Raw genomic sequence first — 15252 nt, forward strand, 5'->3', positions numbered from 1 at the left:
CACCGTACGGCCTTCAACAATGAGCAAAGCCCATACCGCATAGTCAGCTAAAAGGTCCTGATATGACAATGTAAAACAATTTAAATGAGAAAACTAAGATATGTACATTATTTATGCTTTATACATGGTATATGAAGATTAAAAAGATTAAAGTAAACAATGTTGTACATGTATGTTTCTAAAATATAAGCTATCCACAAATGACCAACTGATGTCAATGCAATTACTAGCCCCACACATCATACATACATGTAGGTCACCATACTTCCTTCATTTATATTATAATTATTGCTTTTTATATACAAAAATGTACATATTACTACATTTCAGCGACTCGAAGTTTAAAATGCATTGATATAACAGAATTTAAACTTAATATTATATTTGTATGAACATCATGATGAATATTTACACTATCTCAAAGAGTTTTTATTTTACTTAGCTAATACAGATGATGATGGATTCCCAAACAGAAATCTTCATGACTGATCAAGGTGAAAAAATTGAAGAATTGCATCAATTGTTACAGAGAATCGATTTGCAAGCAGAAACAGGTGCTCAAAGATAAGGGAATACAACAGCCATACATGCTCCTTTACATGTAAAGGTAAATATTTTATATATATATTGTCTACATTTTCTGAATTTATGATTTTTAAAAATCTTTCAAAAGATATAAATGTACATTGTAAGTCTGACATGTAATTCAAATCAAGACATGCCATTGTCTTTGATAAAAGATAGAGTTACATGTATGCCTTTTTAGTGTTATCAGCTTATATACTTGCTTAGCCTTGTTAAAATCTATAAATATACCTCATATGACATGTATGTTGAAAGGTCTGTCAGAATATATACATATATATACATGTAATCATCATGATCATAATGTTTCAAATAGCCAAATATTGTAATTAATTTTTGGGGCCCTTTATAGCTTTTTGTTGGGTGTGAGCCAAGGCTCTGTGTTGACGACCTATAATTGTTTACTTTTATAAATTATTATTTGGATGGAGAGTTGTCTCATTGGCACTCACACCACATCTTCCTATATCTATAAAATATATATATTAAGTATTCAGAATTCTGTACACCCTTTCCTTTGCTTAGACCAAGTTTAACAAATATGATATGCAATGTTTATGATATATACTAGACTTGCTTGAAAATGTTTAAATTCAACTAATTATCTCCTGGCAATGTACATTTAGTTTATAATTTTTTTATTTTGCAGTAAGCAGCTGTTCCTGATGCTTATAGGCATAAACAATCTAGTCTGGACATGTAAAACATCAGCTGGTTCTATTTTGAAGTAAGCTATTTAGTAATTACACCAATTTGACATGACTAGACCAAGTCTTTTGATACATTAATAGTACTCATTGTCATAATTGTACTAGCTTTTTATTGTTTTATATATTTTATGGAAAATACTGTTAGTTGAGGCCTGCAAAAATAAATTTATAAGGAGATGAATTGTGGTTGCCAATGAGAGTAGAGACATCTAAGTAACAAATAGCATGAATAGAGTCATGGGTAATTGAATTCATACTCATATTACAAAAGTGTCACAAAATAATTGCAGGAAAAAAAAACCAACAACAAAAAATCAAAACAATTGTGTATTTAGTAGAATAAGCAATGACTGACTTAAATCTTGTTTGAAAATTTTCACATTTCTATTGATTAAATATTAATTTATATCAAATAATAAATAGAAATAGGTTTAATAAGTTAAAAGGGCAGTAATCCATTTTCAGATTTTTTGTTTGTTATATTGTATATAGCTGATTGCTCCAATTGTTCATCATTTCGTCTGTTCTGCTTCAGGTTCAAGTTTAGGTAAATGTTTTGGTCAGGATAGTTGTTAATGCAATCAACTTAAAAATAGATACACATGTGCCTTATGTTATGATCTTTCTAATGATAGAATAATGGTTTTGACCCTAATTTCATGGTCCATTGAAAATAGAAAATAGAAAATTTATAACTACTTCTAGCTATTCTTTTAATAGAGTTATTCCACAAGATATTTTTGGGTCACTCATTAGAATATTTTTTAAATATATGAGTTGATTACAATTGCATTAAAATAGAATAATTGCATGCAGAAAATTATTGCTTTTGTCACATAGATATCACTAGTCAATTTAATAAAATTAAACAGTTTTTAATTACTTTATTACAGAAGCTACACAATAGAGCTAAGGTCCTATAAGCCAAGAAACTGCCAGTGTCAGAAGAGGACAAACTAAGACAGGCCATGAAAACTGATATAATGTCAAGTTGGGACAGTGATTCTGTAGATAAACTCGCCTGATCACAAGACCTTGGATTTGACTGTCACAAGATTTTAAATCTTACATGGATAGACTTAAGTCATTTACTAGACTGTAAATACCAGAGACAGCTGAATGCACAAGGCAAAAAAGCTGAGGTCCAAGTAAATCAGAGAGGCCTTGTCCCAAGAAATGTACAGAACTTGCATGGTTTTTGTTTAAGAGCATAAGACAAAATATTGAGAGATGTCAATGAAAATTTCTTTGAATTTTGATAAGGACCAATTCAAAGGTACACTTTTGGAATTTGCAAGAACAAAAATACCTATATGATTACATTTGAATTATAGTTGACAGTTTTCAGTTTAAGGGGAACCTCAGAAAATAAGTCAAATGGAGGGGTTTGGTTTATTGAATTTGATTATTTTTTAAGGTAAAACAGATGAATTATCGCTATTGAATTTCAACATTTGCATTTTACTATTAAAATTATTTACAAGTGCAGCATATCGATGACATCAAATTATGTTATTGTGTTTGGTTAAGCTACATATTCCTTTTTACTTAAACTTTCTGTTGCCTTTACAAATTAATAAAATGCTGAATAATAATTTGAGTGTGGGTCATTTCAGTGTCTATTTTAGCTGTAAGATTTCACCATATTATTTATAATCGCTTGGTCAAAGGGAGATAACTTTTTGTATCTTCACATTAAAAAATCTGTGGAGAGGATTATGTTAAATGTGAATAGTTGAAAAATTAGTTACTGCCATTCATTATAAATAAATTTCTATCAAAAATAAGGCTCAAAGAACTTTTTATATACACATGGAAAAAAGTATTGCAACACCTTGATTTTTCAAAAATTGAAAAATCAGCCTCTTTTTTTGGATGATATATGATAAGATATTTGTATAATATTATTGAAACATAGTTTATGATAACATTGGCATTGAAACGAACAAAAAATGTTTTAAAAAAAACCATTTATATAACCACAATTTTAATAACAAAATGAAGCGTTTTTTGTACAAAAAAATGCATTTTACAACTTTGACTGTAGTCGAACTTTACAATGTCAGACATTTCAAAATTAATCTTCAGATGACTGTTCACATCATGGTTGATCGTTACACGCCAAAGAATTAGTACTTTGTGTGCAGCCTCCATTCAAACGGATAACCGCATCATAACGTCTTCTGATTCCTGCCAAAAATCGACTAATTTGTTGCTAAGGTAGCAGCAACCATTTCTGATGAAGGGCATTGTTTATTTCATGATGTGTTTGAACTGGGGTGTCCTTTCGCGCACTTCCCGCCCAATAGTGTCCCATATATGCTCGATATGGTTCAAATCTGGGCTACGATCCGTCCACGGAAGATGACCCGAATTCCATTGGAACAATGAATCTTCCTCCATGATGCTAATTTTCAATTTTAGCGAGCTCTGCACTACATTGGATACGGAAAACTGTGTGTCTGTTCGTGAACAAAGGTCTCCGAAATGGTCTTATCGCACGATAACCAGTAGCGATGAGTCAATCTCGAACAGTTCTTGTTAAAAGGTCCCTGTATGCCAAACACTCTCTTTTTTGGATTGTATTGTATGCAAGGGGTTTCCTTCTGACCAACCTTTTTTATGCTTGATTTTCCCTAGCAAATGGTATAGAGGGTCTTCTTTATTTCGGAAGGTCTTTAACATCGTTTAGTGTCATTTTTAATTCTCAAAACGACTTCTAGTGGAATGGTGATGACCAACAAAACGTGCAGTTATTACAGCGACCTCCTGCTTCACTCATGCTGATAATCTGTCATCTTGCTGCAGTTAAGAGTTGTCGATGACCCATTACAAGGTGTCAATCACATAACTTTAAAATTTTGGTTATTTAAAGTGTTGAAAACAATGAGGATGAAAACACCTGTTTTGCTGTTTACGGGTACAGTAGCTGCATGTGCAGATAAAAACTTACCGAGTCGATATTTATTGATTAAACTCAGGTGATACTTAAATAATGTTTAAGTAGTTCTATTTTACCAAATTATATCACAAAAAAATGAAAAGTGTTTTTTTAATTTCAATTTCAATTTGGTGTTGCAATACTTTTTTCCATGTGTATATTACTTATATTAACAATAACAATGTACAAACATGTTGACATATTAATACACACTGCCAGAGTGTGCGGTTTGCCATAAAATTTGTAAACATTGAAAATAAAGCTGAAACTTTTAACTAATCAGGAGACAATAAACACCAAAGATATTTTTAAACCTATAAACTTATTATTTTCTTCAATTGTCCCAAGTACATTCAATATTGATAATTTTTTGCTTGACATTACATAATTTTGTTGATAGAAGTTTATTTACAAGTGTGCTATTTTATTCAATTGTACATATTTTAAATATTACATCTGTACATTACACCTTATTATTTTTATTTTTGAATACAGCATTTGGAATGAAATCCCATAACATTTTAATTAATGTTCGATAAGCAGGATTGTTTTTTGAATTTAGCAATTATGTTAATCATGTAAATAACGTTAAGTTTTTAGTGTTTTGCTTTTTGAAGTTTTTATAATTGACAAATAATGCTAGCAAGGGAGATTATTAATATTTTTATGATGCCAAACTTGAAATTTTAAGGTGGCTTTGTTTGCTATTTGTTATAACCCTATTGTTATGATTCTTAAACCATCTAAGCATGTTGATTTGTCACTTACCATTATTTTATTGATTAGTTTGAATTTGATGAGATTCTTTGATAACTGGACTTATTGAAACAAAAAGTTTTTTTTTTATTTGTTGGATAATAAAATTGTATAAAAAACATTTTGACATTGTATTTTAATTTCTCACCAAAGCAACACTATTTTGTCAGTATCTGAATAAAATAAATTTGTTAGATACTTTCTTTCATTTATTGAAGTATATACAAAGGGAGATAATACAAAATTGTTTTTTTTATTCTTCTGACCTGATTAGAAGTAAATATAACTTTGCCCAAGACCATGAAGACAGGATGACAATTAGACAATGCTGGAAATTGTTGTTTATGTTTTTTTTTTTTTTTTGGCGGAAGTACTGGCAAGGACAGTCATGCTTTTTTTGCTCCTGCAAAAACTCTAACTAGTAAGATCTAGGCCAGCATATAAACTTAACAAATGGAATGGAGTCATAGATTTTGAGGATTTTATTCGAACGGTAAAATCAATTTTTCAACAACTTTACAGATTTCACGACAATAATGAAAAATATTCTGAATATTTCGTTTACTACAAGAGATTTGTAGCTAAAGCTAATGTTGCTAACGTCGTCGGGTTGTTAGTGGAGATTGATTGTTCTCCATTGTTCTCTCGGCGTTCAATTGCAACAACAATAACTTTATTATATATATTTTGAATAATAATGTCGGAATACAAAGCACTTGATACCAAAACTATCTCTATTTTAAACTCTGTACTTGCTGTCGTGGCAGATCTCCAGACAAAATGTGGAAAGCTTGAGCGGGAAGTTTCAAGGATATCGCAATTTGAGGGGAAATTAGACGCAATGATAACAAGAATTGAACACGTGGAACAGAAGTGCGAAATTGTGTTGAACCGAAATAAAATGATCGAAGAAAAAGGAGAACAAATGAGTACGGTTGTGCATAAAATTATAGATCGCTGCAAAGAAAATATGTCGAAAATATCATTGCTAGAAGAAGCAAAAGATAACAAAGAAAACACATTCGATATAAAATGCGTCAATGACCGATTGTCAAATATGGAGAGCGATGTCGAAGAGTTACAATGGAGATCAATGACTAACAATATCATTATATCCGGATTAAAGCACGAGCCAAATGGGGATACAGAGAACATTGTAAGGGATTTTATCCGCAAAAAACTCGGAATCGTTGAAAATATGAATTTCGTTTCTGTACATCGTTTCGGAAGGCAAAGACAATATATAATGATTAAGTTTGTATCTTTGAAAGATAAACAGTTAGTCATGAGGAACTGTCACAAATTAAAGGGGACAAACATTTCTGTCCGCGCACAATTTCCTGTAAAAATTGAAAAGAAGAGGAAAAGCCTATATCCTGTTTTAAAGCAGGCAAAGAAAGACCGAAAAAAAGCTGTTTTGATAAGAGATAAACTTTTCATAGAAGGAGAATTGTACAAAACAAACGATGACAGAGTATCAAAATACATGGATCGCAAGGAAATACCGAACAGAAACAGCCAAATTTTTGAAGCCGATGAATTATCGGATAAATGTCCATTAATTAATTCGACCCGACCCAGTGATTTTAACTCATGGAATCGTCCGATACCAAATCTGCGGGAAATGCTGAAGCGGAATAGAATTAATTCTGACGAACCTGATACGTAATTTAAAGCCTGGCCTATACAAATTAGTGCGAAGTGCATGAACTCTATCAATAATCTATCTTGAAAAATTATTTCTACGCTAGTACTATCCTAAACTTATTTCACAGATACTGAAAACTTCTTTTTCACCCGTAGTGATAAAAGGTTTGCGTTATTTTTTATTTGTAATATTTATTGAGCAATTTATTATTTTGTATACTACATATTGCTGCTCTTGTTGCACACAATATGTGCCTGAGTGTATTAATAAACTTGTCTTGTCTTGTCTTGGTTATGTTTTGTCCAAAAGTTTTTGTTATCTCCTGTATTATTTATTGCTGCAATTGTCAAAATCCAAATCACACATAGATTGCCTTGTCCTATAGTTTTTACCTGGTGTTTGTGTTTTTTGTATGTCTTAGATTCTAACCCTTCAAGTTCTTATACAAATTCAGATGGAGTGCCATTCTTTACATATAGGTAAAGCATACTTATAAAATGGTATTGAGCTTTGCAAATGAATGACATGTATTCTTTGGATTATAGTTTAAGTTTCATCTCAAAAATAATGTCTTCAATGTAACTGACAAATTATATATTTGCACATTGCCATTTGAAACCACAAATATTATTCTTCTTTAAATAAACAGAGTAGCAATCCATGCCTTTCAAATTTATACTTTGTAAATATGGATCAGAATGGTTAGAGAATCAATTTGATTTGATCAGAAGCTACAAAGTTATAATCATTGAAACTTCTTGCTTTTTCTAATTTTTGTGTTGTATTCAATTAGATGTGTCTAAACCAGATATTTGGGTTAAAGTAAAAATAAACATCCCTTTTCCCCCCAAAAAAAAAGCAGAGGGAAAAATTCTGCCTTTTCTTTATTCTTCATTTGCACTATTGTTTTGTAAGTACATCAGTTATACAGGATTTACATTGACTTAAACTTTCATTAAATTGGATGTAAGTTCTAATTTAAATAAGTCATAAACAAGAAATTTATTTGCATTTACATGTAATAAAATTACATAATTATTCAAATTTAATTTATATTTAAATTATAAATTTATTCAAATTTAATTTACATTCAATGATCTTTAAATCTGAAATTTATTCAAATTTAAATTATATTCAAACTTCTTTAAATTTGAAATTTATTGAAATTTAATTTATATTAAAAATTCTTTAAATCTGAAATTTAATCAAATTTAATTGATATAAAAAAATCTTTAAATTAGAAATTTATTCAAATTTAGTCTATATTTAAATTCTTGAAATTTGAAATTTATTTAGATTTAAAAATACCTTTAAACTAGGTTGAAATTTGGGAATTTATTTGCAATATTAAATTTAGTTTAAATCTATATTAAATTAGAAATTTTCCAGCAAAGTAAATCCATAATATTTTTTTTAATTTGAAATTTAATATGCATAATATATACATTTAATTTTATATTAAATGCATCAAATGAATAATTCATTTCGGAGACCTTTGTTCACGAACAGACACACAGTTTTCCGTATCCAATGTAGTGCAGAGCTCGCTAAAATTGAAAATTAGCATCATGGAGGAAGATTCATTGTTCCAATGGAATTCGGGTCATCTTCCGTGGACGGATCGTAGCCCAGATTTGAACCATATCGAGCATATATGGGACACTATTGGGCGGGAAGTGCGCGAAAGGACACCCCAGTTCAAACACATCATGAAATAAACAATGCCCTTCATCAGAAATGGTTGCTGCTACCTTAGCAACAAATTAGTCGATTTTTGGCAGGAATCAGAAGACGTTATGATGCGGTTATCCGTTTGAATGGAGGCTGCACACAAAGTACTAATTCTTTGGCGTGTAACGATCAACCATGATGTGAACAGTCATCTGAAGATTAATTTTGAAATGTCTGACATTGTAAAGTTCGACTACAGTCAAAGTTGTAAAATGCATTTTTTTGTACAAAAAACGCTTCATTTTGTTATTAAAATTGTGGTTATATAAATGGTTTTTTTTAAAACATTTTTTGTTCGTTTCAATGCCAATGTTATCATAAACTATGTTTCAATAATATTATACAAATATCTTATCATATATCATCCAAAAAAAGAGGCTGATTTTTCAATTTTTGAAAAATCAAGGTGTTGCAATACTTTTTTCCATGTGTATATAAAAAGTTCTTTGAGCCTTATTTTTGATAGAAATTTATTTATAATGAATGGCAGTAACTAATTTTTCAACTATTCACATTTAACATAATCCTCTCCACAGATTTTTTAATGTGAAGATACAAAAAGTTATCTCCCTTTGACCAAGCGATTATAAATAATATGGTGAAATCTTACAGCTAAAATAGACACTGAAATGACCCACACTCAAATTATTATTCAGCATTTTATTAATTTGTAAAGGCAACAGAAAGTTTAAGTAAAAAGGAATATGTAGCTTAACCAAACACAATAACATAATTTGATGTCATCGATATGCTGCACTTGTAAATAATTTTAATAGTAAAATGCAAATGTTGAAATTCAATAGCGATAATTCATCTGTTTTACCTTAAAAAATAATCAAATTCAATAAACCAAACCCCTCCATTTGACTTATTTTCTGAGGTTCCCCTTAAACTGAAAACTGTCAACTATAATTCAAATGTAATCATATAGGTATTTTTGTTCTTGCAAATTCCAAAAGTGTACCTTTGAATTGGTCCTTATCAAAATTCAAAGAAATTTTCATTGACATCTCTCAATATTTTGTCTTATGCTCTTAAACAAAAACCATGCAAGTTCTGTACATTTCTTGGGACAAGGCCTCTCTGATTTACTTGGACCTCAGCTTTTTTGCCTTGTGCATTCAGCTGTCTCTGGTATTTACAGTCTAGTAAATGACTTAAGTCTATCCATGTAAGATTTAAAATCTTGTGACAGTCAAATCCAAGGTCTTGTGATCAGGCGAGTTTATCTACAGAATCACTGTCCCAACTTGACATTATATCAGTTTTCATGGCCTGTCTTAGTTTGTCCTCTTCTGACACTGGCAGTTTCTTGGCTTATAGGACCTTAGCTCTATTGTGTAGCTTCTGTAATAAAGTAATTAAAAACTGTTTAATTTTATTAAATTGACTAGTGATATCTATGTGACAAAAGCAATAATTTTCTGCATGCAATTATTCTATTTTAATGCAATTGTAATCAACTCATATATTTAAAAAATATTCTAATGAGTGACCCAAAAATATCTTGTGGAATAACTCTATTAAAAGAATAGCTAGAAGTAGTTATAAATTTTCTATTTTCTATTTTCAATGGACCATGAAATTAGGGTCAAAACCATTATTCTATCATTAGAAAGATCATAACATAAGGCACATGTGTATCTATTTTTAAGTTGATTGCATTAACAACTATCCTGACCAAAACATTTACCTAAACTTGAACCTGAAGCAGAACAGACGAAATGATGAACAATTGGAGCAATCAGCTATATACAATATAACAAACAAAAAATCTGAAAATGGATTACTGCCCTTTTAACTTATTAAACCTATTTCTATTTATTATTTGATATAAATTAATATTTAATCAATAGAAATGTGAAAATTTTCAAACAAGATTTAAGTCAGTCATTGCTTATTCTACTAAATACACAATTGTTTTGATTTTTTGTTGTTGGTTTTTTTTTCCTGCAATTATTTTGTGACACTTTTGTAATATGAGTATGAATTCAATTACCCATGACTCTATTCATGCTATTTGTTACTTAGATGTCTCTACTCTCATTGGCAACCACAATTCATCTCCTTATAAATTTATTTTTGCAGGCCTCAACTAACAGTATTTTCCATAAAATATATAAAACAATAAAAAGCTAGTACAATTATGACAATGAGTACTATTAATGTATCAAAAGACTTGGTCTAGTCATGTCAAATTGGTGTAATTACTAAATAGCTTACTTCAAAATAGAACCAGCTGATGTTTTACATGTCCAGACTAGATTGTTTATGCCTATAAGCATCAGGAACAGCTGCTTACTGCAAAATAAAAAAATTATAAACTAAATGTACATTGCCAGGAGATAATTAGTTGAATTTAAACATTTTCAAGCAAGTCTAGTATATATCATAAACATTGCATATCATATTTGTTAAACTTGGTCTAAGCAAAGGAAAGGGTGTACAGAATTCTGAATACTTAATATATATATTTTATAGATATAGGAAGATGTGGTGTGAGTGCCAATGAGACAACTCTCCATCCAAATAATAATTTATAAAAGTAAACAATTATAGGTCGTCAACACAGAGCCTTGGCTCACACCCAACAAAAAGCTATAAAGGGCCCCAAAAATTAATTACAATATTTGGCTATTTGAAACATTATGATCATGATGATTACATGTATATATATGTATATATTCTGACAGACCTTTCAACATACATGTCATATGAGGTATATTTATAGATTTTAACAAGGCTAAGCAAGTATATAAGCTGATAACACTAAAAAGGCATACATGTAACTCTATCTTTTATCAAAGACAATGGCATGTCTTGATTTGAATTACATGTCAGACTTACAATGTACATTTATATCTTTTGAAAGATTTTTAAAAATCATAAATTCAGAAAATGTAGACAATATATATATAAAATATTTACCTTTACATGTAAAGGAGCATGTATGGCTGTTGTATTCCCTTATCTTTGAGCACCTGTTTCTGCTTGCAAATCGATTCTCTGTAACAATTGATGCAATTCTTCAATTTTTTCACCTTGATCAGTCATGAAGATTTCTGTTTGGGAATCCATCATCATCTGTATTAGCTAAGTAAAATAAAAACTCTTTGAGATAGTGTAAATATTCATCATGATGTTCATACAAATATAATATTAAGTTTAAATTCTGTTATATCAATGCATTTTAAACTTCGAGTCGCTGAAATGTAGTAATATGTACATTTTTGTATATAAAAAGCAATAATTATAATATAAATGAAGGAAGTATGGTGACCTACATGTATGTATGATGTGTGGGGCTAGTAATTGCATTGACATCAGTTGGTCATTTGTGGATAGCTTATATTTTAGAAACATACATGTACAACATTGTTTACTTTAATCTTTTTAATCTTCATATACCATGTATAAAGCATAAATAATGTACATATCTTAGTTTTCTCATTTAAATTGTTTTACATTGTCATATCAGGACCTTTTAGCTGACTATGCGGTATGGGCTTTGCTCATTGTTGAAGGCCGTACGGTGACCTATAGTTGTTAATGTCTGTGTCATTTTGGTCTCTTGTGGACAGTTGTCTCATTGGACATTTTGGTCTCTTGTGGACAGTTGTCTCATTGACCCAAGAGACTAAAATGACACAGACATTTACAACTATAGGTCACCGTACAGACTTCAACAATGAGCAAAGCCCATAATGGCAATCATACCACATCTTCTTATTTATATATCACTAAGAATTTGATTGTATACCAATATCAAGGGTACAACTTGTATTGTCACCTGGTAAGTTAGGTACATGTACCTATAGAACAAGCAAACTATCCAATAATCTTTAAATAATAATTTGGGTTTGCACGTCGACGCCCTGACCCTGTCACCTCCTTTTTATAACTTAAGGTTTTGGGAATAAAATATATTGCGCATGCATATCAGAATAATCATAAAAAGTAAATTGATTGTGTAGGGTTATGTAATGTATAAATATCTATAAGTAATACGGTCACCAAATCGAAAATCGTGCTGTTCTTCTTTTCAGATTTGAAAATCCCGCAACATGACGAGTAAACATTGCAATATAGAAAACACTCGAGGCAACCGAAAGGTGCACGGTCGCACTAAATACCAGTAATATATTAGTAAGCCAAATAAAATAATGTATCCTAATTGATAGATTGAGATAATATACGCTATTATAAGGGTTTACAGGATGTGAATTACAGAATACATGACAGAAATATGATCTTCAGAAATTAACTAGTACAGATAATAAAGTATTTTCCTGGTATACTTTTTGGTCTTAACTTACACTGTTATTTTAACAACATTACAAAAAACCGCGGGACATGACCAGATAATAAATATAATTTTTCATACATAAATCAAGTTGATCGAGTTACCTGGACTCATTATAATCACACATTTGTTTAACCCTTAATATATATTTTTCAAATTATTGCTTTAATAGTGGGCATAGGTATTTGGGGTCAGGACATTTTTTTCCTACCCTTTTTTCCAAAATCTGTTATTTTTTCCGACGTTTTCTATTATTATTTTGTTTCGCGTCTGTTTGTGTCATTAGAACATAAATACACTACAAAATAATTGGTTTTCTATTTACTATCTATTCCTAGTTTACTATTCACAGTGTTCACGGATATATTACTAAAGAGAGACAAAATAATAACGGACATTGCAAAAAAAGGGGGAAGGGAAAGAAATTGTCCTATCCCAAAGTTCCGATAATAGTAAGAGCCTTCTTACTATAAAAAAAAACCGTGATTCATGACAGTGATATGTGTATTATAAACTGTATACAGAAATCAGAATTATCCAAGATATTGACTCTAAATTATTTTAATGTTACCTCAGTTACTGACTCCATGTTGACGTACATTATTGTGTAATGTTGGTGTTAAATGAGATATGTGTTGAAATTCTTCGTCGAATAACTGAAATAAGCGTGTCGATATCTACTCGTCCTCCACTTGCCCCTGGCAAATCCAGCAGCGCTAATCGGGCATTCCTTTGCTTCTGACCGAGAAGACTGACTTAAATTTCAGAAGAACGTACTGTATAGATGAATCTTTAACTGTTATAGAACATTTATCAGAACTCGAGTCCTGCATGGAGATGGAAACTGATAGACTAAGAGACGACATCAAAAGTTCAATGATGGATGAAAACTTAATTCATATAGTTTTTTCACTGACCCCCAACATCCTCCCCCACCCTCTTAACTTAATTTGGGAAAAAATGATTGACCAATAAGAATATACATTGTATGTAAAATCGATGTCAATTTATACAAAACTTGCAGCAATTTGACCCCTTCCTAACTATTTGAATTAAGTTTTTTTTTTATCCTTTATTGATTTTTTATGTCGTCCCTGAAGTACTGGTACATTATTGTATTAACAACTTTACTATGAGATATATCATCATCTTCAGAATTTGAGATTCAAGCAAATCCAACAGACGACATATCCAGACAGGCTTAGTAAATGATGCAAATAATATTCTTGTAAATTTGTAGCCAGACTGGTATATACATAAGCAGACTGGTGGACGTGTAGAACATGGAGACAAACTGCTAGTAGAAACGTAACCTGGCGGGAAAAACATATAGATAGACTTGTAAACACGGAGATAGACTGACGGACACATAGAGACCGGTGAAAACGCAGAGACTTGTGGACGCATAGTCAGACTGTTGAGGATCATATAGACAGACAAGGGGTCCATGCCAAGAAATTGCCTCCGTTGAAATTCTGCAAATATCACATAGAGCAAATTACATGGATGATTAATATTGACCATTTGGTATATGGTCGTGTTCTTAGCGAGACGTACATAAAGGTCATAAATTAATTTGATGAATGAAATTAAATCTGTATCTACTTATGGGTGCCGTAGGAGGTCCACCGGAATTTTTAGCTAGGATTTCTCGGCATGTAAGAGAGACTTGTGAAAGTAAAAAAAACCCAGACTAGTGGATGATTCAAAAACTGGTGAACATGTAGACAGACCTGAGCAAATGTAAATTGACAACAAAAAATGTCAGCCTAAACATCTGATTCCGTAACTCTATTAGGTTTGATTTTCAGACTTATATGAATATGCAATCTATATTCTTTGGGGGATGTATTATGTTGAAGGGCATGCAAGCTAGGGTAACAGTAATCAAAGGCCCCCTTTTTCAAATAATTGGCCAGAAGAAGGATTGAATAGGGGAATTATTCATTCCATTTGCACAACATAAACAACGCCTACTCCTCCTTAACGATTTTTTTTTATTTATCTTCATTTTGACGGAATGTGAATGTTCTATGATCTTATAATTTTAGTATAAATTAATGGACACTTTTTTACTTGGTTGTGCTATGATGGTTTAGTAATCCCATTTGTTTTTTCAGTAAAAGAAAAAAAAATGGTTTATTTAAGGTTTTCTCATTAAAATATTCAACATAATAATTCTATATTTGCAAAACAAACAAAAACAAAAAATATACATAATAAAAAATTGTAAACTTGGATTAAGTGTAATATTTCCAAAATCAATTCAAAATCATGTTAGCTTATCGGGTCAATTTAAATAGCCGGATATTTTTGCCTTTACCAATTATTCCACACCACATTTTACACTAGTTTAACAAATAATTCATACTTTTTATACTGATTCAGAAGCGTTGCCAATGTGCACAACATGTGGTTTATCTATTATAAAAGTTGTAGGTCACTGGGTCATTATCAAACACCACAGAAAATTGAACAATATATATTGTCTTGGAAATACTAGTCTATTATACTATACTGGGTAAAATAAGTTCAGCAGCACATATTTTAATCATATATTTCAACAAATAAACAACAC

General features: G+C 30.6%; 3 long non-coding RNA genes across 3 annotated transcripts in view; 1 reads left to right on the forward strand and 2 right to left on the reverse strand.

Annotated features, from left to right (window-relative positions):
• LOC143053841 (uncharacterized) overlaps positions 1–15252 on the reverse strand; it is a 67074-nt gene that overhangs the window by 34791 nt on the left and 17031 nt on the right. The gene's annotated exons all lie outside the window — the stretch shown is intronic.
• LOC143053842 (uncharacterized) lies at positions 423–3092 on the forward strand. The gene is made up of 3 exons (XR_012971477.1): positions 423–607; positions 1235–1312; positions 2189–3092. It is a non-coding gene; the product is annotated as an uncharacterized LOC143053842 (long non-coding RNA).
• LOC143053845 (uncharacterized) lies at positions 8815–11484 on the reverse strand. The gene is made up of 3 exons (XR_012971480.1): positions 11300–11484; positions 10595–10672; positions 8815–9718 (listed from the first exon to the last, which is right to left on the reverse strand). It is a non-coding gene; the product is annotated as an uncharacterized LOC143053845 (long non-coding RNA).

The sequence above is a fragment of the Mytilus galloprovincialis genome, chromosome 12 (assembly GCF_965363235.1).
Source record: "Mytilus galloprovincialis chromosome 12, xbMytGall1.hap1.1, whole genome shotgun sequence".
NCBI lineage: Eukaryota > Metazoa > Mollusca > Bivalvia > Mytilida > Mytilidae > Mytilus > Mytilus galloprovincialis.